This window comes from Molossus molossus, unplaced genomic scaffold (assembly GCF_014108415.1).
Source record: "Molossus molossus isolate mMolMol1 unplaced genomic scaffold, mMolMol1.p scaffold_m16_p_22, whole genome shotgun sequence".
In the NCBI taxonomy this organism is placed as follows: domain Eukaryota; kingdom Metazoa; phylum Chordata; class Mammalia; order Chiroptera; family Molossidae; genus Molossus; species Molossus molossus.
The window spans coordinates 3,206,143-3,229,972 of NW_023425358.1; the positions used below are offsets into that span (position 1 = coordinate 3,206,143).

Consider the following 23,830-nt stretch of genomic DNA (forward strand, 5'->3'; position numbering starts at 1 on the left):
TTTTTATTTATTTTTAATTATTTTAAAAATCTTTGTCATTGAGAATATTACAGATGTACCCTTTAATTTCCCCCTTTTGCCCCCCACCCCTGGTTCCCATCCCACCCTAGGCCTTTACCACCATATTGTCTGTGTCCATGGGGAATGTTATATGCATATATGTTCTTAGGATAATCTCTTCCTGTCCCCCTTCCCCCTTCCCTCTGAGATTCATCTATCTCTTCCATATTTCCATGCCCCTGGTTCTGTTTTATTCATCACTTTATTTTGTTCATTAGATTCCACATGTAAGTGAGATCATCTGACACTTCTCTTTCTCTGACTGGCTTATTTTGCTTAGCATAATATTCTCCAGATCCCTCCATGCTGTCTCAAAGGGTAAGAGGTCCTTCATTTTTACAGCTGCATAGTGTTCCATTATGCAAATGTACCCAGCTTTTTTTATCCACTTACCTGCTGATGGACACATGGGCTGTTTCCAGATCTTAGCAATTGTGATTAGCACTGCTATGAACATAGGAGTGCATATATTCTTATCTGATTGATATTCCCAGAAGTGGGTCAACTGTCAATTTAATTTTTAATTTCTTGAAGAAACTCCATGCTGTTTTTCATAGTGGCTACACCAGTCTGCCTTCCCACCAGCAGTGTACTAGAGTTCCCTTTTCTCCACAGCCTCATTAGCATTTGTTGTTTGTTGATTTATTTGTAGTAGTCATTCTGGCAGGTGTGAAATAGTACCTCGTTGTTGTTTTGATTTGCATCTCTCTGATGATTAGTGACATTGTGCATTTTTCAGGTCTCTTGGCCATCTCTATGTCCTCTGCTCATTTTAAAAAAATTTTTTTTTTTTTTGAGAGAGAGGAAGGGAGAGGGAGAGAGAGACATTGATGAGAGAGAACATTGACTGGCTGCCTCCTACATGCCCCACACTGGGGACTGGGCCCTCAACCTAGGCATGTGTCCTGACCAGGAATCAAACTGGAGACCTCTTGGTGTATGGGTCAATGCTCAACCACTGAGCCATACTGGTCGGGCACTCTGCCCATTTTAATTGGATTATTTTCTTCTGTTTGATGAGTTGTATGAGTACTTTATATATTTGGAAAATTAACCACTTATCTGATGTATCATTGGCAAATATGTTCTCCCATACAATGGTCTCCCACTTCATTGTGATACCAGTTTCTTTTGCTCTGCAGGAGGTTTTTAGTTTGATGTAGTCCCATTTGTTCAGTTTTTCCTTTATTTCTCTTGCCCTAGGCATTGTATTGGTGAAAATTCTGCTATGTGTGATATATGAGATTTTGCTGCCACGTTTTCTTCTAGGATTCTTGTGGTTTCATTACTTACACTTAAGTCTTTTATCTATTTTTAGTTTATTCTTGTGTGTGATGTAAGTTGGTAGTCTAGTTTCATGTTTTTGCATGTAACCTGTTCAATATTCCCAAACCATTTACTGAAGCTACTGTCTTTACTCCATTATATGCTCTTGCCTTCTTTGACAAATATTAATTGAGCATACTTCTGGGTTCTCTGTTCTGTTTCATTGATCTATATGCCTGTTCTTGTGCCAATATCAGGCTCTTTTGATTATAATGGCTTTGTAGTGTAACTTGATATCCAGTATTGTGAACTCTCTGACTTTGTTCTTTCTCAAGATTGTTGCAGCTATCCAAGATCTTTTTTTGATTCCATGTAAACTTTTGGAGTATTTGTTCTAGATCTGTGAAATATGCTGCTGGTATTTTAATAAAGATTGCATTGAGTCAGTAGATTGCTTTGGGTAGTTAGGACATTTTAGTGATGTTAATTCTTCCAATCCATGAACACAGAATATTCTTCCACTTTTCAGTATCTTCCTTAATCTCTTTTTTCAACATCATGTAGTTTTCTAAGCACAGATCTTTTACCTCCTTGGTTAAGTTTATTCCTAAGCATCTTAATTTTTTCTGTTGCAATGGTAAATGAATTTGTTTCTTGTTTGTTTCTCTTTCTGACAGTTCATTATTGGTGTATTAAAATGCCAATAATTTCTGGATGTTAATTTTGTATCCTGCTACATTGCCGAATTTATTTATTAAATCTAATAGTTTTTTAGTGGTCTTTAGGGTTTTCTATGTGCAATATAATGTCATCTATGAATAATGACAGTTTTAATTCTTCATTTTCAATTTGGATGCCTTTTATTTTTAGTTCTTGTCTGATGGCTGTGGCTAAGTACTACATTAAATAAGAGTGGTGAAAGCAGACAACACTGTCTTGTTCCTGTTCTTAGAAGAAATGCTTTTTGTTTTTGCCCATTGAGTATGATGTTGTCTGTAGGTTTGTCATATATAGCCTTTATTATGTTGAGGTATAATCCCTCTATTCCCAATTTGCTGAGTTTTTAGCAAAATGGGTATTGGATTTTGTTGAATGCTTTTTCTGCATCTATTAATATAATCATGTGATTTTTATCTTTCAATTTGTTTATGTGATATATAACATTTATTGATTTGTGAATATTGTACCAACCTTGCATCCCCAGAATAATTCCCACTTGGTCATGGTGTATGATCCTTTTAATATATTGCTAGATCTAATTTGCTAATATTTTGTTGAAGATTTTAGCATCTATGTTCATCAGGGATTTTGACCTGTAATTCTTTCCTTGCAGTGTTTTTATCTGGTTTTGGAATTAGGATAATGCTGGCCTCGTAATAAGAGATTGTAACTCTTCCTTAATCTTGAATTTTTTGGAATAGTTTGAGGAGGACAGGTGTTAGTTCTTCTTTGAATGTTTGGTAAAACTTTCCTGTGAAGCCATCCAGACCTGGGCTTTGTTCGCTGAGAGTTTATGTATTATTGCTTCAATTTCATCAATTTTGTTATAATCTGTTCAGGTTTTCTGAATCTTCTTGGTTGATTTTTGGAAGATTGTATGTTTCTAGGAATTTATCCATTTCTTCTAGGTTGTTCAATTTGTTAGCATATGGTTGCTCATAGTATTTTTTTTTTTTTTACAACGCTTTGTATTTCTATGATGTCAGTTGATATTTCACTTCTTTCATTTCTGATTTTATTAAATTGGATCCTTTCTGATAAATATGGCTAAAGATTCATTACTCTTGTTTATCTTTTCAAAGAACCAGCTCTTTGCTTCGTTGATATTTTGATTTTTGATTTTTTTGTTTGTTTGTTTGTTTCTATGTCATTTATTTCTACTCTGATCTTTGTTATTTTCTTTTCTTCTACTTACTCTGGGATTTTCTTGTTATCTTTCTACATTTTTAATTTGTAGGATAAGATAGTTTATTAGAATTTTTTTCTGGTTTTTGATGTAAGCCTGTAGTGTTATGAACTTCCCTCTCAGGACAACTTTTGCTGTGTCCTATAGATTTTGTGTTGTTGTGTGTCCATTTTCATTTGTTTCCAGGAAGTTTTTTATCTCTTCCTTGATCTCATTGATAACTCATTTCTTGTTTAATAACATGCTAATTAGCTTTCACATGTTTGAATGTTTTTGAGTGTTTTTATTGTTGTTGATTTCTAGTTTTATGCCATTATGATCTGAGAAGATTCTTGATATGATTTCAATCTTCTTTAACTTGTAAAGACTTAGTTTGTGTCCTAACATGTGGTCTATTTTGAGAATGTCCCATGTGCACTTGGGAAGAATGTATATTCTACAGTTTGTGGGTGAAATGTTCTGTAAATGTCACTTAAATCCATTTGATCTAGTGTGTCATTTAAGGTAGTTTTCTTATTGATATTTGTCATCTAGAAGATTTATCCAGTTACGTCAGTGGGATATTAAAGTCCCCTACTGTGATTGTACTGATGTCAATCTTTTTCTTAAAGTTCTCTAGAAATTATTTTTATATATTTGAGTGCTCCTATATTGGGTGCATATATGTTTATGAAGGTTATATCATCTTGTTGTATCTATCCTTTCAGTATTATGAAGTGGTATTCATTGCTGTTGTTATAGCCTTTATTATGAAGTTTGTTTTGTCAGATATGAATATTGCTATCCTAGCTTTTTTTCATTTCCATTTGCACACAAAATTTTTTCCAACCCTTCACTTACATCCTGTGTGAGTCTTTTGGTTTGAGGTGGGTCTCTTAAAGACAGCATATATATTGGTTATATTTTCTTATCCATTAAGCTACCTTGTCTTTTGACTGGAGCATTTAAGCCATTTACATTTAAGGTTTTTCTTGATAGGTACTTATTTGTTGCTATTTTTATTCTTTACGCCTGTGCTCCTGTCTCTTTCTATTTCTTCTTCTTCTTACTACGGTTCTTTTAGCATTTCTTGCAGTGCTGGTTTGGTGGTAATAAACTCCTTTAGCCTTTTTTTGTCTGTGAAGATCTTTATTTCTCCTTCAATATTGAATGACAGCCTTGCTGGATAGAGTAGTCTTGGATTCAGTCCCTTGCTTTTCATTACTTTGTATACTTTATACCACTCCCTTCTGGCCTGAAATGTTTTTATTTGGAAATCAGCAGACAGCATAATGGTAGCTCCCTTGTAGGGAACTTTCTGTCTCCCTCTTGCAGCCTTTAAGATTCTTCCTTTGTCTTTAACATTTGCCATTTTTATTATGACGTGTCTATGTGTGAGTCTCTTTTGGTTCATCTTGATTGGGACTCGTATTTCCTGGACTTGTGTGACTTTTTCTTCACCAGGTTAGGGAGGTTTTCTGTCATTATTTCTTCAAACAGATTCTCTATTTCTCGCTCAGATTATTCTCCTTCTGGTACCCCTATGATGTGGATATCCTTCTGATTTTTAATTTTTTTTATTCAACTGATGCTCTGATTGGTTTTTGTTGTTGTTGTTGTTGTTGTTGTTTTTTACTGTGTCTCTTAATTTGTTGATTTGGTACTCAGCTTTTTCTAATCTGCTGTTAATTCCTTCCACGGTATTCTTTATTTCAGTTATGTCATTCTTCTTTTTCTTTTATTCTTACTCATGGTTTCTACATCTTTTTCTCATGTTTATGTAGTTCTCACTAAATTCCTTTTAGTTCTTATTAAGTTGTTTGTAGTTCTTGCCAAGTTATTTGAGGACCCTAATAACCATTATTTTGAATTCTTTATCTGACAAATTGCTTGCATCCATTTTATTTAGTTTCTTTTCTGAAAATTCTTACTTTACTTTTATTTGGGGATTGTTTTTTTGTCTCCCCATTTCAGTGGTCCAGGGCACTGAGTGAAGTGGCTTGGGTTGTGGGGGGAGGTCTGTGCATTCAGTGGCCTCATGTCATGCCAGGTCACCATGGTGGGTCTGGTTTTATGGTGGCACCATGTAAGATGTGCTGGATTGTGACAGCAGGTCCATGCATCTAGGGATATTGGGTCATGGTGGTGGCAGTGGCAGGCTGGTGACTAGCAGCAGTGGTGCCCGTTGCACCTGTCTATGGCCTCAGGATGCTGGGTCTCAGCTGCTCCCCACAGCCTCCTCCCCACTATTATTTTTAACTTAGGATTATGGAGGCTAAGAAGCCCTATGATCTGCTGACTGCAAGCTGGAGAGCTAGTGAAGTTGGTGATGTAGTTCAAAGGTTTGAGAAGTGAGAAGTAGATGGTATGGATTCCAGTTTGGGTCTGAAATTCTGAGAATCAGAAGTTCTGAGGGCAAGAGAAGGTAGATGTCCCAGTTTAACAGTCTGACCTGTTCATGTTTTAAATAAGATCCATCTGTAAGCCAAATTAAGTTAGCATTGTCAATAGTTCTCTGTAAATCATTCCTAGGAGCAAGAATGTGGTCATTAAGTAAAGTGCAATTGTGGGTGTCTTTATTCTATAAAGAAAGTAGTAAAGTTGCTGGTTTAAAACTGTTACATCAAGGAAAATGAATATTAGTGATATTACTAATAAAGCAATACTTCATAAGAAGCCAGTCAACTGGTAGAGAAGTTCCGAGTGTTATAAGAGTTAAGTAAATATTCAACAGAATGAGGAAGATAAATCCTATATTTGTTTTTATAACATGGCTGTAGCAGAGATGGCCCACATACAAGGAGGGAGCTCTTTTGCTACTGAGTCTAATTGTTGGCTATAATTCCTATAGGTCTATAATGATCTCCATGTTTCTGAGTTAAAATTCCTAAAGCATTTCTTTATTTTCAGTATAAACAATAAGAAAGGAAGTTTATATTTAGAGTGTCCCAAGGTGGGAGCTTTAGATAATTCTTCTTTGGAGCTTCTGTAGCTTGTTTCCCTTGGTAAGTCTGTTGGATTGGATCCGGCCAATCTGATTTTAATAATCCATATAGTAGAGTTATTAAAGAAAAATTTTAGACCCAGTTGCAACAGTATCCAGTCAGCTCTAGAAATCACCTAAGCTGTTTCTCAGATTTTGAAAGAGGGAAGACTAGAATTTCTATGAATCTTGCAGGGTTAATTAGTAGTTAATTAGAAGATGGCTTTGGTATTTTTCTTGGGGTAAACAAAATTGAAGCTTGTATTTCAAGACCTTATGTCCCTTTATGTCAATAGTTATTTTTATAGGAGTAGTTAGCTTAATCTTGCCAGTATCCATACTAGAAAGATCCCAGAGCTCCATAGGGACATTCCATAGTAAATGTTCAGTCTCAAGATTAGTTTCCTCTTTCTAAAAAAATATGTTTGTATTGACAGAGGGAAGAAAAAGGGAGAGAGAAACAATGATTGGCCACCTCCTGCATGTACCCTAACTGGGGATTGAACCCGCAACCCTGGCATTTACCCTGACCAGTAATCAAACCGGAGACCCTTCAGTGTTCGTGACGATGCTCAACCAACTGAGTAACACCAGCCAGGGCAGTTTCTTCTTTTTGAGGTTCCTTTAAAATCATTATTTTCTCAATTGAGTCAATGCCTGATTTATTTATTTTTAAATGCATTTGCCCTTTTGAGAAAAGGATATGTAGGTGTCATGAGCTTCAGGAAAGTCTTGTCCTATCAGGTGAATTGGGAAATATTTCACTAGTAAAAATATATATTGCCCCATAACATTCCCTAGCTGAAAGGGAACAAGTTCTGAATTAAAAACAGGCATTGAGCCCTGGCCGGTTTGACTCAGCGGTTAGAGCGTCGGCCTGAGGTCCGGAGAGACCTGGGTTCGGTTCCCGCTAAGGGCACGTACTTCGGTTGCAGTTTGTCCCTGGCCCTGGTTGGTCGTGCGGGTGGCAGCCACTCGATGTGTCCCTTTCACGTCGATGTTTCTCTCTCTCTCTCTCTTCCTCTCTCTCCCTCCCACTCTATCTGTACAAAAATTGGAAAAATGTCCTCGGGTGAGGATAAAAACAAAAACAAAAACAAAAAACAGGCATTGATTGGTTAGATATCTCTACCATTTGTATAGAAGTTTTATTCCAAGGGAGAGAGCAGTTTAACTAGGTAGGGTTGAAAACAGATAAAGTCATGCTGGTAATTTTCCCCTTTATGATAATTTAGTTTCCTTGGTAAGGACAAGGGGAAATACCCTTTCATAATTATAGGAGCAGCTCCATGCTTGCTTTGGTTTCTTTTCTTTTTCCAAATGCCATTTCATTTTCTGCAATCTTCCTTAAGATGACCTGGCCTGTTGCAGTAAAAGCAGATTCTCCTTTCCCCTCGTTGAAAAGTCCTTTGGGAAGGTCTGACCCGATTACGTAACTGTTGGAGTTGTAAATTCATGATTTAGTAGCTTTATCCTTTCCTTCTTTTGAATAGTTATATTTTATTTTATTTTCTATAAGATAAACTTTATTTAGAAAATCACAGAAGTAGAAGAGTGAGTGGTAGAACAAAAGGCTCAGGAAACAAGTTACAGAGGCAAAGAAGGGCCCTTGGGGCTTAGGAGAGAGAAAGGTAAAGGAACCAGGCTTAGGGGGAGAAAGTGGGGGGAGGAAAGGCGAGGCCATGCTCCTGGAAGGGAGAGCGCTTCTGGATAGTTTTAGATAATTGATCAGCCAGAACTGCTAGCTTATGAGTATGCACAGTAGGCCAGTTTAATTTATGCTGATTAATCAGAATTACAAACTTTTCATCAAACCCTTCCAAAGATGGTCACTTGAAACATGGAAAAGTTTATTAAAATTGTATGGAGACAGTTCTGAATGTTGTTTGAAAGTTTTCTTAAAATGTTCAAATAAATCAAGAATGGTTTTGTTACTGGAGAATTGAATTTCTCTGTCACTAGCAGGAGTGGGGTTCTTGGGGCACTGCTATAATAAGCATTTCTGGAGGCCCCCACAGGAGGATGGGATGTGGTAAAATATTTTATTTTCATGGAGTTACATTCCTCAGTTACCCTAGTTCCATTTCCCTAAGCCAGTCCTAGAAGACATGCAGCTGGGGCTTTACTGGAGCTAGAAGCAGGGCTAGTGTCCAAAGTTTTTGTTCCATGGTGAAGCTCGATCCAATGTAGCATCAGGCATCAGGCTACTCACAGTCCATTAGTGCACTGTGTGGAGTCCACATGGCTGTGGGCCATGTGGGCAAATACAGGGGAGTGTACCCCCTGTAACAGGAGAGCCAGGAGCATGGGCGAGTAAGGGAGAGAGTCAAGAGCCAAGAGAGGGAATTTCCCTTGTTTTGGAATCAAGCATCTCAGATTTTATGCCCTTGCATTGGCCATGCCTATTCTGGCCAATTACCTGTTTAAAGGTGTGATTGACAGGTAAGCATCTTCCTGTGTCACCCAGACCTTACTGGGCATGTGTCCAAACTGCCTTTGTCCAGTCCCTATCCTCATTGAGCCATGGGGAAAAGACTTGGAGAGTATTAGCTTGCAGCTTTCTGTCAAAGCTATATAAATGGCGTGCCTAGATTATCTAGTCTTCCTTTTACTCCATTCCTGTAAAATAATAACCAGGTTATTATAACAGTATCAGTTTCATCAGATCTTCACTTACATTGCTGGATTTTCCTCTTTGGGGGGGAAAGTTTTCAGGAATGATTTGGTAAAACCAATCAGAAAATTCCCTGCATTCATACTGGTTTCTTTGTCTTAAAAATCTTCTATAGGTTTTTTTCCCCCCAACAAACCTTATTTAACTATTGTGTTGCCTTACTCTCAGAAATGAATAAATGTATTAGTTGGGACAGATCTGAAAAAACAGGATCATGTGTTCAAAACCAGGAGTTCAACCGAATTCCTTAGCAAGTCTGCTGGGGTCTTGGAGGCGATCAGGAACACCGTTTTTTTTTAATTTATTTATTTTTATTAATTAATTTTTGTTACAGATGTTTCTCCTTTTTCACCCACTGATTCCCCCCTCCCCCTCCCTCCCTGCCTTGTCCCCAGTTTGTTGTCCATGTCCACTGTTCATGCATACATGCGTATAAGTTCTGTGGTTTATCTCTCCCCCACCATCCCCTCTTCTGGGGATTATCAGTCTGTACCCCACTTCCACGTCTCTGGGACTACCCCATTCCTCAGACTGTTATGTTCATTATATTCCACAAATAAGTGAGATTATATACTTGTCTTTCTCTGTTTGGCTTGTTTCACTTAGGATGATACTTTCCAGGACCCTCCATGTAGTCTCAAAGGATAAGAGATCTTTCTTTCTTACAGCTGCGTAGTACTCCATTGTGTATATGGACCACTGCTTTTTTATCCATTCGTCTACTGATGGACACTTACGCTGTTTCCAGATCTTAGCTATTGTAAATAGTGCTGCTACAAACATGGGAGTACATATATTCTTTCTGAGTGGTGTTTCAGGATTCTTAGGGTATATTCCTAGAAGTGGGAACACTGGGTCAAATGGCAGTTTCATTTTTTATTTTTTGAGGTAATACCATATTGTTTTCCGTACTGGCTGCATCAGTCTGCATTCCCACCAACAGTATACTAGAGTCCCCTTTTCTCCACACCCTCGCCAACACTTGTTGTTTGATGAGTTGTTGATGGTGGCCATTCTGACAGGTGTGAGGTGATACCTCATTGTTGTTTTAATTTGCATCTCTCTGATGATTAGTGATGTTGAGTATTTCTTCATATGTCTCTTAGCCATTTGTATGTCCTGTTTGGAGAGGTGTCTATTTAGTTCCTCTGCCCATTTTTTAATTGGGTTCTTCGTCTTCCTTTTGTGGAGTTGTATGAGCACTCTATATATATTGGAAATTAACCCCTTATCTGATATATCATTGGCAATTATGTTCTCCCATACAATGGGTATCCTTTCCGTTTTGATGATTGTATCTTTCGCTGTGCAGAAGCTTTTGATTTTGATGTAATCCCATGTGTTCATTTTCTCTTTTGTTTCTATTGCCTTTGGTGATGTATCAGTGAAAATTCTGCTGCGTATGATGTCCTAAATTCTGTTGCCTACAGTTTCTTCTAGGATTTTCATGGATTCATGAGTCACATTTAACTCTTTTATCCATTTTGAGTTTATTCTTGTGTAGGGTGTAAGTTGACAGTCTAGTTTCATTTTTCTACATGTAGCTGTCCAATTTTCCCAGCACCATTTATTAAAGAGGCTGTCCTTACTCCACTGTATGCTCTTGCCACCTTTGTCAAATATTAATTGAGCATATTGCCTTGTGTCCATTTCTGGTTCTCTGTTATATTCCATTGGTCTATATGCCTGTTCTTGTGCCAGTACCAGGCTGTTTTGATTACAGTGGCTTTGTAGTATAACCTGAAATCTGGTAATGTGATTCCTCCAACTTTGTTCTTCCTTTTCAAGATTGCTGTGGCTATTTAAGGTCTTTTTTGGTTCCATGTGAACTTTTGAAGTACTTGTTCTAATTCTGTGAAGTATGCCATTGGTATTTTGATGGGGATTGCATTGAATCTATAGATTGCTTTGGGTAATATGGACATTTTAATGATGTTAATTCTTCCAATCCATGAACAGGGTATGTGCTTCTACTTCATTATATCTTTCTCTATTTCTTTTTTCAATAACCTGTAGTTTTCTGAAAATAGGATCTTTATTTCTTTGGTTAAGTTTATTCCTAGGTATCTTAATTTTTTTACCACAATGGTAAATGGGATTGTTTTCTTAGTTTCTCTTTCTGTGAGTTCATCATTGGTGTATAAGAATCCCATCGATTTCTTGACATTAATTTTGTATCCTGCTATTTTGCCAAATTCATTTATTAAGTCTAGTAAATTTTTTATGAAGTCTTTGGGGTTTTCTATGTATAGTATTATGTCATCTGCAAATAATGACAATTTCACTTCCTCCTTTCCAATTTGATCCCTTTTATTTTTTCTTCCTGTCTGATTGCTGTGGCTAAGACTTCCAATACTACGTTAAATAAGAGTGGTGAAAGTGGGCATCCTTGCCTTGTTCCTGTTCTTAAGGGAAATGCTTTTAGTTTTTGCCCATTGAGTATGATGTTGGCTGTAGGTCTTTCATATATGGCCTTTATTATGTCTAGATATGACCCCTCTATTCCCACATTGCTGAGCGTTTTTATCAGAAATGGATGCTGGATTTTGTTGAAGGCTTTTTCGGCATCTATTGATATGATCATGTGGTTTTTATTCTTCATTTTATTTATGTGGTGTATCACGTTTATTGATTTGTGAATATTGTACCAGCCTTGCATCCCTGGAATGAATCCCACTTGGTCATGGTGGATAATTTTTTTGGTGTATTGCTGGATCCGATTTGCTAGTATTTTGTTCAGGATTTGGCATCTATGTTCATCAGGGATATTTGCCTGTAGTTTTCATTCTTTGTAGTGTCTTCTTCTGGTTTTGGAATTAGAATTATGCTGGCTTCATAAAATGAGTTTGGAAGTCTTCCTTCTTCTTGAATTTTTTGAAATAGTTTGAGGAGAATGGGTGTTAGTTCTTCTTTGAATGTTTGGTAAAACTCCCCCCATGAAGCCATCCGGGCCTGGGCTTTTGTTTGCTGGGAGAGTCTTGATTACATCTTCAAATTCCTTAGTTGTTATTGGTCTGTTCAAGTTTTCTACCTCTTCCTGGTCCAGTTTTGGGAGACTATGTGTTTCTAGAAATTGGTCCATTTTGTTTCAATTGTCGAATTTGTTGCCATATAATTGTTCATAGTAGTTGTTAACGATCTTTTGTATTTCTATGGTGTCAGTTGTTATTTCTCTTTAATTTCTGATTTTGTGTATTTGGGTTCTCTCGCTCTTTGTTTCTTGGTGAGTCTAGCTAAGGGTCCATCAATCTTGTTTATCTTTTTGAAAAACCAGCTCTTTGTTTCATTGATCCTTTGAATTGTTTTTTTGGTGTCTGTGTTGTTTATTTCTGCTCTGATCTTTATTATTTCCTTCCTTCTACTTGCTCTGGGGTTTTCTTTTTGCTTGCTCTCTAGTTCTTTAAGTTGTGAGGCTAGATAGTCTATTAGAGATTTTTCTTCTTTTTTGAGGTAGGCCTGTAGTGCTATGAACTTCCCTCTCAGAACTGCTTTCGCTGCATCCCATAGATTTTGTGTTGTTGTGTCTTTATTTTCATTTGTTTTCAGGAAGTTTTTAATTTCTTCCTTGATCTCCTCCGTGACGCATTCATTGTTTAATAACATGCTATTTAGCCTTCATGTTTTCAAATGTCTTTGCATGTTTTTGTTGCAATTGATTTCTACTTTCATGCCATTGTGATCTGAGAAGATGCTTGATATGATTTTAGTCTTTTTGAACATGTAGAGACTTAGTTTGTGCCCTAACATGTGGTCTGTTTTTGAGAAGGTCCCATGTGCACTTGAGAAGAATGTGAATTCTGTAGATTTGGGGTGTAATTCTCTGTAAATATCTATTAAATCCATTTGCTCTAGTGCTTCATTTAGAGTCTCTGTTTCCTTGCTAATTTTTTGTCTAGAGGTTCTATCCAGTAATGACAGCAGGGTGTTGAAGTCCCCTGCTATGATTGTATTGCTATCGATTTCTCCTTGGAAGTCCTCCAGAAGATTTTTAATATAATTTGGTGCTCCTATATTGGGTGCATATATGTTTATCAAGGTTATATCTTCCTGTTGGATAGATCCTTTCAATATTATGTAGTGGTCTTCTTTGTCTCTAGTTATGGCCTTCATTTTGAAATCTATTTTATCAGATATGAGTATTGCTACCCCAGCTTTTTTTTCCTTTTTGTTTGCTTGGAAGATTTTTTTCCATCCCTTCACTTTCAATCTATGTGAGTCTTTTGTTGTGAGGTGGGTCTCTTGTAAACAACATATAGATGATTCATGCTTTCTTATCCAATCAGCTGCTCTGTGTCTTTTTATGGGAGCATTCAATCCATTTACATTTAAGGTGATTATTGATATGTACTTATTTATTGCCATTTTTGGTTAGTGTGGTTCTATTTTTCTTCCCACTTCTCCTGCTAATTACATCAGTCCTTTTAACATTTCTTGCAGTGCTGGTTTGGTGCTAATGTATTCCCTTAGCCTTTTTTTGTCTGGGAAACTCTTTATTTGACCTTCCATTTTGAATGACAGCCTTGCTGGGTAGAGTAGTCTTGGATTCAGATCTTTGTTTCTCATGACCTTGATTACTTCATGCCATTCCCTTCTGGCCTGTAGTGTTTCTTGTGAGAAGTCTGCTGAGAGCCTTATGGAGTTTCCTTTGTAGGTAACCTGTTGCTTATCTCTTGCTGCTTTTAGGATTCTCTCTTTGTCTTTAATTTTTGGCATTTTAATTACTATGTGTCTTGGTGTGGGCCTGTTTGGGTTCTTCTTACTTGAGGCTCTCTGTGCTTCTTGAACTTGAATGCCTTCTTCCTTCACCAAATTAGGAAAGTTTTCTGTCACTATTTCTTTGAATATATTCTCTAACCCTTGCTCATTTTCTTCTTCTTCGCGGACTCCTATGATGCGAATATTATTATGTTTCCTGTTGTCCCACAGTTCTCTTAAGCTGTCTTCCTGTTTTTTAATCATTTTTTCTTTTTGGTTTTCTGATTGGTTGATTTTTTTCTACCCTGTCTTCTAATTCACTGATCCGGTCCTCATCTTCCTCTACTCTGCTTTTTAGACCTTCCAATGTGTTTTTCATTTCTGATATGTCATTTTTTATCTCTTCTTGGTGGTTTTTAATTTCCAGTTGGCTTATTTTCAGCATCTTTATGTCCTTATACATGCTGTTGAGCTTCCTCAAGATCATGGCTCTGAATTCTAGTTCTGTTAACTTGCTTAACTGCACCTCATTTATCTCATCTTCGGTAGAGGTCTCTTGTTCTTTTATTTGGCTTTTGTTTCTGTGTTTCACTATTTTGGCTATCACAGTGGGCTTTGGAGTCTGTCAAATTTTCCCTGTGGGTGTTGGTGTTCTGCTGTTTGTGGCTCCTTCTCCTGGGTTTGGATGAGGCAGGGAGGACCTACTTTAAACACCACTGTCAAGTCTGAACTTTCCTGGTTAGAATTGCTAGCCCAGGGAATGGTAGTTATCCTCTAGCTTTTTTTGCCTGGAGGCTATTAGTAGAGGTCACCTGAAGAACCTTGGTTTCTGAGTTGCCTGAAAAAGTCCCTCAGCTGCTCAGTGAAAGAGGATTTCCCGAGGGTGGGGCAGATGCTGGTTGATAATGGGCCTCAATTAGCATTTCAATGACCACCAGGTGGGGTTGAATCTCCGAGGGAGTGGCCGCCGTCTCTCCCCAGGGCCCTGGGAAGGAGTAAGATGACCACAGTCCTGTGTGGCTACACTCAGCAAAAGCTCTGAGTACCCTCCAAATCCCGACTGTCCCCACACAGTTCCAGTCCAGTCTGCTTTCCCTCTGCCGGAGGCCAAGGTGAGTGGCTGCTGCCAATTTAGCCTCTGTCTAGACTCTGCGTCGTGGAGCCACCTGGGACTTTTAACCGGAGGGCGCTGCTCCCAGCCAAGGGCAACCGCGTCTGCGGCACCAGCCGAGGGCGTAGCACCCAGCCGAGTCCAAAGGACCCGGCTGTGGTCACCGGTCGCAGCCGAGGCGGCAGCAGCAGCTTCCAGCCGAGTCCGCTGGTCCCAGCCCAGACTGCTGTGGACCGTGGGCTCCCAGCCCCCTCTTGCGTCCTCGCAAGCCTACCAGGATTGAGTCAGTGTCCCTGGTTATGTGGTCCTCCAAGCTGCCTTTCAGTGGCCCCTTCCTGACGATTTGTCTTTATTTTCGTTGTAAGTCCAGTTTGGTCATGGGAGATGGTCTGTGTAGCTTCCATTCACTCTGCCGCCATTTTTCACTCTCCGATCAGGAACATCTTTAGTTAGATTTCTTAATTCATTTCTAATCAAAATAGTATAAATTATTGCTGTTCTTCCATTCCTGAGACTGGATTTTCCCTAAAGGAAGCCACCAGTTTTCTGGTTATTCTAGTTCATCCTGGTTTAGCTATTTTTAGTTTCTTTTTCAGTTGGTGAAGGTGAAGGCAGCAAAGAAGGAAAAGAAAAAGGGGAGGGGGAGAAGAAAGGGAAATAAGTCCACGCAGAAAAGCTCAGAGTAAAGCATATAGTGTAGTAGTTGGAAAAGGAGGAGGAGTAGATAGTTGGCAGTGAGTAGATTTGGAAACCATTTTTAACTCAGAGATGGTCTCTAAAAACTTTTTATTAATTTCCTGGGGTGAAGATAATTTATCGGTGCCTTGTCTTGCTCTTAATTTTTTATCAAAGTAAGCTTCCCATTCATTTTGTTCAATTTTAGACCTGGCTTTTTCCAATTGTGTATGCAGAAAAATCAACTTGAATAAAGCAAAAGTTCCTCATTTTAGCCATCTTTTTTTTTTTTAATTTAATCTTTATTGTTAAATGTATTACAGATGTTCCTCATTTTTCCCCCATTAACCCTCTCCTCCCCACTCCTGCCCCCCTCCCACCTTTTCCCACACTATTGTCTGTGTCCATTGGTTATGCATATAAGTTCTTTGGTTTATTTTTTTCCACCCTCCAACAACTTTCCCTTTGAGATTTGTCAGTCTCGCAATGAATTTGTACTTCTTAATCCCTTCACCTTTTTCACCCTTTCCCCCAACCCCCCTCCCATCTGGCAACCAACAAAATGTTCTCTGTATCTATGGGAATGTTTCTGTTCTGCCCGTTCATTTTGTTTGTAGATTCCATTGTTGATAGATATGGATTCATTGCCATTTTGTTTGTTCATATATTTTATCTTTTTCTTCAAAAAGACCTTTCATCATTTCATATAATAATGGTTTGGTGGTGATGGACTCCTTTAACTTTTTCTTGTCTGGGAATCTCTTTATATGGCCATCGATTCTGAATGACAGTAATCTTGGTTGTAGGTTCTTGCTTTTCATCATGCTGAATATTTCTTGCCACTCCCTTCTGGCCTGCAAAGTTTCTTTTGAGAAATCAGCTGACAGCCTTATGGGAACTCCCTTGCAGGTAACTAACTGCCTTTCTCTTGCTGCATTTAAGATTCTCTCTTTGTCTTGAACCTTTTGCATTTTGATGATGATGTGTCTTGGTGTGTGCCTCTTGGGGTTCATCTTGTTTGGGACTCTCTGTGCTTCCTGGACTTGTATGTCTGTTTCCTTCACCAAGTTAGGGAAGTTTTCTGCCATTATTGTTTCAAACAGGTTTTCGATTTCTTGTTCTCGCTCTTCTCCTTCTGGCACCCCCAAGATGCGAATGTTGGCACGCTTGAAGTTGTCCCAGAGGCTCCTTACACTATCCTCATTTTTTTGGATTCTTTTTTTTTTTTTTTTTGCCGTTCTGATTGGGGATTTTTTGCTTCCTTATATTCCAAATCAATGGTTTTCTCCTTGGATTTACATACTCTATTATTGAAGCTGTGTAAATTATTCTTTATTTCAGTTAATGCCTCCTTCAATTCTAACTGTGCATCCATGATTTCTAACTGGTCCTTTTTTATGCTCTTGATGCCCTCCCTAAGTTCACTGAGGTTCTCACTAAGTTCATTGAGCATCCTTATAAGCAGTATTTTGAACTCAGCATCTGTTAGGTTGCTATCTCCATTTCGCTTCATTCTTTTCCTGGGGTTTTGTTCTGTTCTTTCATTTGGGACCTGTTTCTTTGTCTCCTCATTTTGGCTGCATCTCTGTGTTTGTTTCTGTGTATTACTTAAGGAGAGGTATGGGGCTATCTGAGACCAGATGCTGCTTGTTTGAAAGAATTTAGGAAAACCTGAAGCAGGATCCAAGACAGGCCAATCCTATGGCAACAGCAAGTGGCAACAGCTTGGGTGGGCCTGAAAGTTGGGTGTGGTGGGGCGGGGCCTCAGGGAGTCACCAGGGCGGGGCTACCAGTGTGAGCCAGGTTGCTGGAGTCTCAGATATGGTGGCTGTCTGCCGCCCCAGGGAAGGGCTCACCAAGGGAACAAAGGCCTCTCTGACAGCACATTTGTCCAGGAGAAAGCTGTCTCTCCAGCCCTCGCTCCAATGCCAAACAGCTCAGTTCTTTCCTCAAGCTGCCTCTCCTCCAAGCTTAGAGGGAGAGAGTCTGAGTAAGTCCGTGCTGGGGCCCTTTAAGGAGCTGCCTGGGGCGCCAGCCCCATCAGCTTCCCTGAGCCTCAGTTCCCGCTGGTTTTTCAGCCAGAAGTGATGGGGATTCTCTTCCTGGCACTGAAACCCTGAGCGGGCCACCAGGTGTGGGACAGGGACCCCTCAGTCTTCAGGGAGGATCTTCCCAGGCGAGGTGTCCTGATTTTTATCCACCACACGTGGGTGTGGGACCAGCCTGTCCGCCTCTGCCCCTGCCCCTCCTACCAGTCTCGATGCAGTTGCTTCTTTACTTCCGTAGTTGTAGGACTTCCATTCAGCTGGATTTCAGGTGATTTTGAATGATGGTTGTTCTGTAGTTTAGTGGTAACTTCCATGTGGTTCTGGGAGGACGCGATACCACTTTACCTACGCTGCCATCTTGACTGGACCCATTTTAGCCATCTTAAGCTAAGATCGCTTTTAGTTAAATCTTCTCATTTCTTTAAATGCTTACAAATGAAAGCTCTGTATGAATTGTACATGAATCCTTCAGGAACACTAATAGGTGGCTGTCCATTCTGGGGCTTGTTAACCTTGGAGGTACAATTTCCCATTTTGAATTTAATTTTCCTTTGAAATCTGTAGAGTCTGAATAAGCTTTTCGAAATATTATGTTGTGGGTTATAGTGTACTGCTTGTATGTTGACTTCCTTGGGACTTTTACCTCCTGAGTTTGTCAAACCCTCTTATGTACCTTGGTGTCCCTGTCTAATACAACCATGATGACTTGGAGCACTGAGTGACTGGCCCTTATGTGCATGTCCCCAGTCAATATACTGGAATCTCTGTGGGACCACTTCATGCCTTGAAATTTCACAGACATCATCACAATGATGTTTAGCTACCTAAGAATACCCAAATGTGGAACTGGAATGAGATGGTGCCACTGTTCTTTGGAGCTGAATGAGTTCATTCTCTCATATAACTAGTTTCATTCAGATCCTCAGAAAGCAATCCCAATTGAAAGACTGAGTTAATTTTAATTCAACCAACCCTTATCTTTTAGTGCCACCTCAAAGATTTTCTAGTAACAGCTCAAACAAAGTCAGGACCTGCAACCAAAAGCAGGAAGATCTGGGATTCCAAGAGAGAACTCACCCAATGTCACCCAACATGAAAGGAGGAGCCAGTGTAGCAACATGAGCCCCTGCTGGTACCTAACACCAGGTCTTTGTCCGCAGGATGGTCCTGAGTGATTTTCTTTGGAATTCTGCTGGCATCATCAAGTAGACGTTGATGGAAGAAATTCTAAACCTAAAGAAATTTTCAGAGTTTATTTGAGTCTAGGCTGAGTGCTAGACCCAAAAGCAAAATCTAAGTTTCCAAGTGTCTGATTAGTGGTATCAATCCCACTGAGGAAGAAAAGGATGGCATTGGTGTTGGGCTCAAAGGAGGGGAGGCATGAGGATGGGGATGGGCCTGATGTTGAGTTTGGAATTGCCTGTATCTGATCTGGGCACAGAACATAGGAGGGACATCTGAGTTAGCAACATGCATTTGCATCATTAGAATTTACTGGTGCCTTAACACTGTCAGATTGCTTAAATGCCCCAGGAATTGTAGGTAGTGGAAGAAGAGAGAAGTGTCAAGAACAGGGCACCACAGAAAATTGCAGAATGTTAGGGTGAGCAGAGGCAGAGGCAGGGAGGAAAGTGAGACTGCAAAAGAATTGTGGAGAGGTAGAGAGCTGACTAGGAGAAAACATTGGCACAGAACTGAAGACATGAGCATTTCAAGAAAGGAAACTCAGTGAACGAGGTCAAACTCCGCAGGGAAAGAACATTGGCACAGAACTGAAGACATGCAAATTTCAAGAAAGAAACCTCAGTGAACAAGGTTGAACTCAACAGGGAAGACAGGTAAAAAGGTGCTATGAAGAGGGAATAATATGTGCAAATCATATATGTGAGTTTCAAATGATTCAGAGAAAAATAAATAACAATAGCACAAACAATAATATAATGATATGTATGTAAATTTGTGTGTGTGTCTGTATATGGAAAGGCAGAAAAAGAATGATAAAATAAGGCAAAATATTAAAAATTGGTGAATCTCTTTTATCCACTCATCTACTGATGGACATTGGCAGTTTCCAGATGTTAGCTATTGTACATAGTGTTGCTGTGAACACAATGGAATACTATGCAGATGTAAGAAAGAAAAATCTCTTACCTTTGAGATGACATGGAGGGACCTGGAGAGTATTATGCTGAGCAGAATAAGTCAGTCAGAGAAAGAGAAATACCACATGATCTCACTTACTTGTGGAATATAATGAACACAATAAGCTGTTGAACAAAATAGATCCAGGGACATGGAAGTAGGGAACAGACTGACAAACCTCAGAGGGAAGGGGGAGAGGGATAGGAAGAGATAAAACAAAGAACTGATATGCATATATGCACAACCAATGGACACAGACAATAGTGTGGTGAAGACAGAGAGGAGGGAGCAGGGAGGCACATGTTGGGGGAGGAAGGAAGAACATCTGTAATACTTTCAACAATAAAGATTTATCAAAAAATTGGTGAATCTTGGTAAGAATATTTGGAAGCTCTCTATGCTATTCTTGCATTTTTTTCTGTATATTTTAAATAATGTTGTAAGTTTGAAAAAATAAAAAATTAAAGAAAAGGTACCCATAGTATTTAGCAAGTGAGAGGTTTCTGGTGGCCAGAGCAGAGTCGGTGGGCGGTGAGCATAAATGCTTTACTGCAGGGTGCAAAGGTCAGATAGGAGACTGGGAAATGAAGACCAGCAGAGCCTGCACTTTCAAGATGCTTGGCTGTGGATTCAGAGAGGAATTTTAGCCAGAGAACAAGATCAAGTGAGAGGGTCTTTCATTTTTGTAACAGAAGAGGCATAAACACATTTACCTGCTGAACAAAAAGAGACACTAGAGACAGGGCAAGGAAAGAAAGAAGACATGGTGGAAACAAGGTCCCTGAGACCATTTAAGCCTCTGTGTTTCCATTGTTAAAGTACTGTCATTGATGGTCATGGTCATCTTTTCTTTTTGCAACCATGTAATTCTCTCTTACTTTACCCTTCCATGTAGATATCACTGTCCAGGATCATTCTTGTGCCCCTGTCAATCTTCTCAGGTTTTACAAATCCCACTTCCATTGTGTACCCAGACCGGACACAGTACTCTCACCCGCGGAAGATGCTTCCCAGGCAAGGAGCATGTTGTCAGCAATGAAACAGAAAGTTCTCCAGTTAAGTAAGGCTTCCAGAGGATAAAATAAGATATTTTCTTTCTTGTCACTCTTAAATTCCTCGACGTTTTAGGGAAGGAAAAGGAGTGATGGCATAAAAAGTGTGCAGCATCTTTGACTAATCTCAAAGTCGTTGTGATCACATCCTAGGTCATCTTCTCACATTTCCACAGAACTATACATTTGGTTTTCCTCTAACACCACCAAAAGAAGTATGCTTTTTTTTTCACCTGGACATAGAGTCCTTCCTTACTGATGCTGAAAATTAGAGCCAATTGATAAGTGTGCTCTAATTTTCATAATATCATCAGGTGGAACTTATAACCCGACCTCAAAGTACTCATGTTTTTGTTTCTATGATAATTTTATTTTAATTACACTTGACATACAATATTATATTAACTTCAGGTGTACACCGAGTGATTAGACATTATATAGCTTATGAAATGATTACCCAATAAATCTTTTAACCATCTGACATCATACAGTTTTTACAGTATTATTGACTACATTCCCTATGCTGTACTTTAGATATTCACATGACTATTTTGTACTATTAATTTGTACTTTTAATCCATTCTCCTTTTCCACTCAGCCCCCAAGCCCCCCCTCCCATCTGGCAACCATCTTAATGTTCTCTGTATTTATGAGTTCGTTTCTGTTTTGTTTGTTCATTTATTTTGTCTTTTACTTTTCACCTATAAGTAAAATCATATGACATTTGTCTTTCCCTGTCTGATTTATTTCACTCAGCACAATACCCTCTAGCTCCATCTGTGTTGCAGATGGCAAGATTTAATTCTTTTTAATGGCTCAATCATATTCTACTGTATATGTACACCACTTCTTTATACACTCATCTATGATGGACACCTAGCTTGCTTCCTATCTTGGCTATTGTAAATAATATTGAAATAAATATATTACTATTCAGTATATGTCTTTTCTATTTAGTGTTTTGGGGTGCTTTTTGGATAAATACCCAGAACTGGATTTGCTAGGTCTTTCTTTGTCTCTTGTTATACACTTTGTTTTAAAGTCTATTTTGTATAATATATGAATAGCTACTCCAGCTTTTTAAAATTTTTATTCCCATTTCCATGAAATATCTTCTTCTATCCTTTGACTTAAAAAAATTTTTTTTCTTTATTGATCTTTTTTTAGAGAGAGAGGAAGGGTGAGGGAGAGAGAGATAGAAACATCAATGAGAGAGAACATCAATTGACTGCCTCCTGCATGCCCCCCACTGGGGATTGGGCCCACAACCTGGGCATGTGTCCTGACCAGGAATGGAACCAGTGACCTCTGGGTGCATGGGTCAATGCTCAACCACTGAGCCACACCGGCCAGGCATCCTTTGACTTTCAATCTGTGTATATCTTTCAATCTGAAGTGGAGCTCCTGTAGACAGCATATGTATGGGTCTTGTTTTGTTATCCATTCAGCCACTGTGCATCTTTTGATTGGAGCATGTGATTCATTTGCATTTTAAAATGTTAATAGATATATACAGATTGTCATTGTATTATTCATATTTTTTATCTTTTGTTTCTTCTTCTTAAAGAAAAGCCTTTAACATTTCTTGTAATACTGGCTTGGTGGTTATGAACTCCTTTACCTTTTTTGCTTCTAAATGATAGCTTTACTAGGTGAGGAAATCTTGGTTGTACAGTAGGTCCTTGCTTTTTATCAGTTTTAATATTTTTTGCCACTCCCTTCGGGCCTGCAAAGATTCTGTTGAGAAATCAGCTGACAGTCTTGGGACAGTCTATGGGAGCTCCCTTGTACGTAACTGACTGCCTTTCTTTTGCTGCTTTTGAGATTCTCTCCTTGTCTTTAAACTTAGGCATTTTAATTATGATTTGTTTTCGTGTGGACCTCTTTAAGCTCATCTTGTTCAGGATTCTCTGTGCTTCTTGGACTTATGTGTCTTTTTCCTTCACTAGGTTGGGGAAGTTTTCCATCTTTTTTTTTTTTTCAAATAGATTTTCAGTTTCTTGCTCTCTCCTGTTTCTGGCATCCCAATTATGCAAATTTGGGTATGCTCGAGGTTGTCCCAGAGGCTCCTAAAATTATCCTTGGTTTTTCGGATTCTTTTTTTTTTTTGCTGTTCTGATTGGGTGTTTTCTGCTTCCTTATCTTCCAAATCACTGATTTAATTCTCAGCTTCATCTACTGTACTATTGCTTCCCTGTAATGTATTTTTCATTTCTGTAATTGTACTTTACTTCTGACTGTTTCTTTTAATGTTTTATATCTCCACTTTTATGTTTCTATCTCTTTGTTAAAGTTCTCACTGAGATCCTTTAGCATCCTTATCACCAGTGTTTTGAACTCTGCATCTGGTAGATTGTTTGTCTCCATTTTGTTTAGTTCTTTTTCTGGAGTTGTGTTCTGTTCTTTCATTTGCAACAGGTATCTTTGTCTACTCATTTTGGCTGCCTCCCTGTGTTTGTTTCTATGTATTAGGTAGAGCTGCTATGTCTCCAGGTCTTGGTAGAGTGGCTTTATAAAGTAGGGCCCAGAGGCATAGCCTCCCAGTCACCCAAGCTGGGCACTCCAGGTGTGCCCTATCTGTGGACTGTGTGTACCCTCCTGTTGTAGTTGAGACTTGATTGCTGTTGACAGTTCAACAGGAGGGATTTACCCCAAGGCCTGTTGGTGTTGAAGACTGGCCACAACCACAGTGGAGGATTGGCTGTGCAGGGCACCAACCACATAGAAGGACTTGCTTCAGTGGAGCTCTGGTTCCTGGTGACTCATCCTCTTGAGTATGTTGCTTGTGGAAGTGATTGGGTGGTACTTTGGCTTGGTCTGAAGCTGTCTACCAGGTACATTGGCTCTGGGATCTCCCAGGAGATGTAGACCAAGGTAAGCCACCCAGCATGAGCTACAAAATGATCTGCAGATGGCTGCTACTTGTGCTAGGCTTGGAATTACTTGTGAGAGGACAAGCTGCTAACCAAGGCCAGCTGCTGCTAATGCTGAACCTAGGGCTACTTAGCAAGAGGTATGGCGCACACGAAAGCCAAATCCTGTCTGTTTGGGGTTTTTGAACCTTTGAAAGATTTTAGGAAAATCTGCACATGAGTCAAGACAGGCTGTTTGTATGGAAAAGCCACTGGGAGTGGTTTGGGTGGGTCTGCAAGTTGTGTGGGGCGGGGTCTTGGGGAATCACCAGGGCTGGTCAAACAGTGTGAGCCAGGTTGACGGAGACTCACTTACAGTGGGCTCTG

The 23,830-nt window shown here is 39.2% G+C and overlaps 1 protein-coding gene across 1 annotated transcript in view; it reads left to right on the forward strand.

Moving 5' to 3' along the window:
• JHY (junctional cadherin complex regulator) overlaps window positions 1-23,830 on the forward strand; it is a 124,446-nt gene that overhangs the window by 73,986 nt on the left and 26,630 nt on the right. The gene's annotated exons all lie outside the window — the stretch shown is intronic.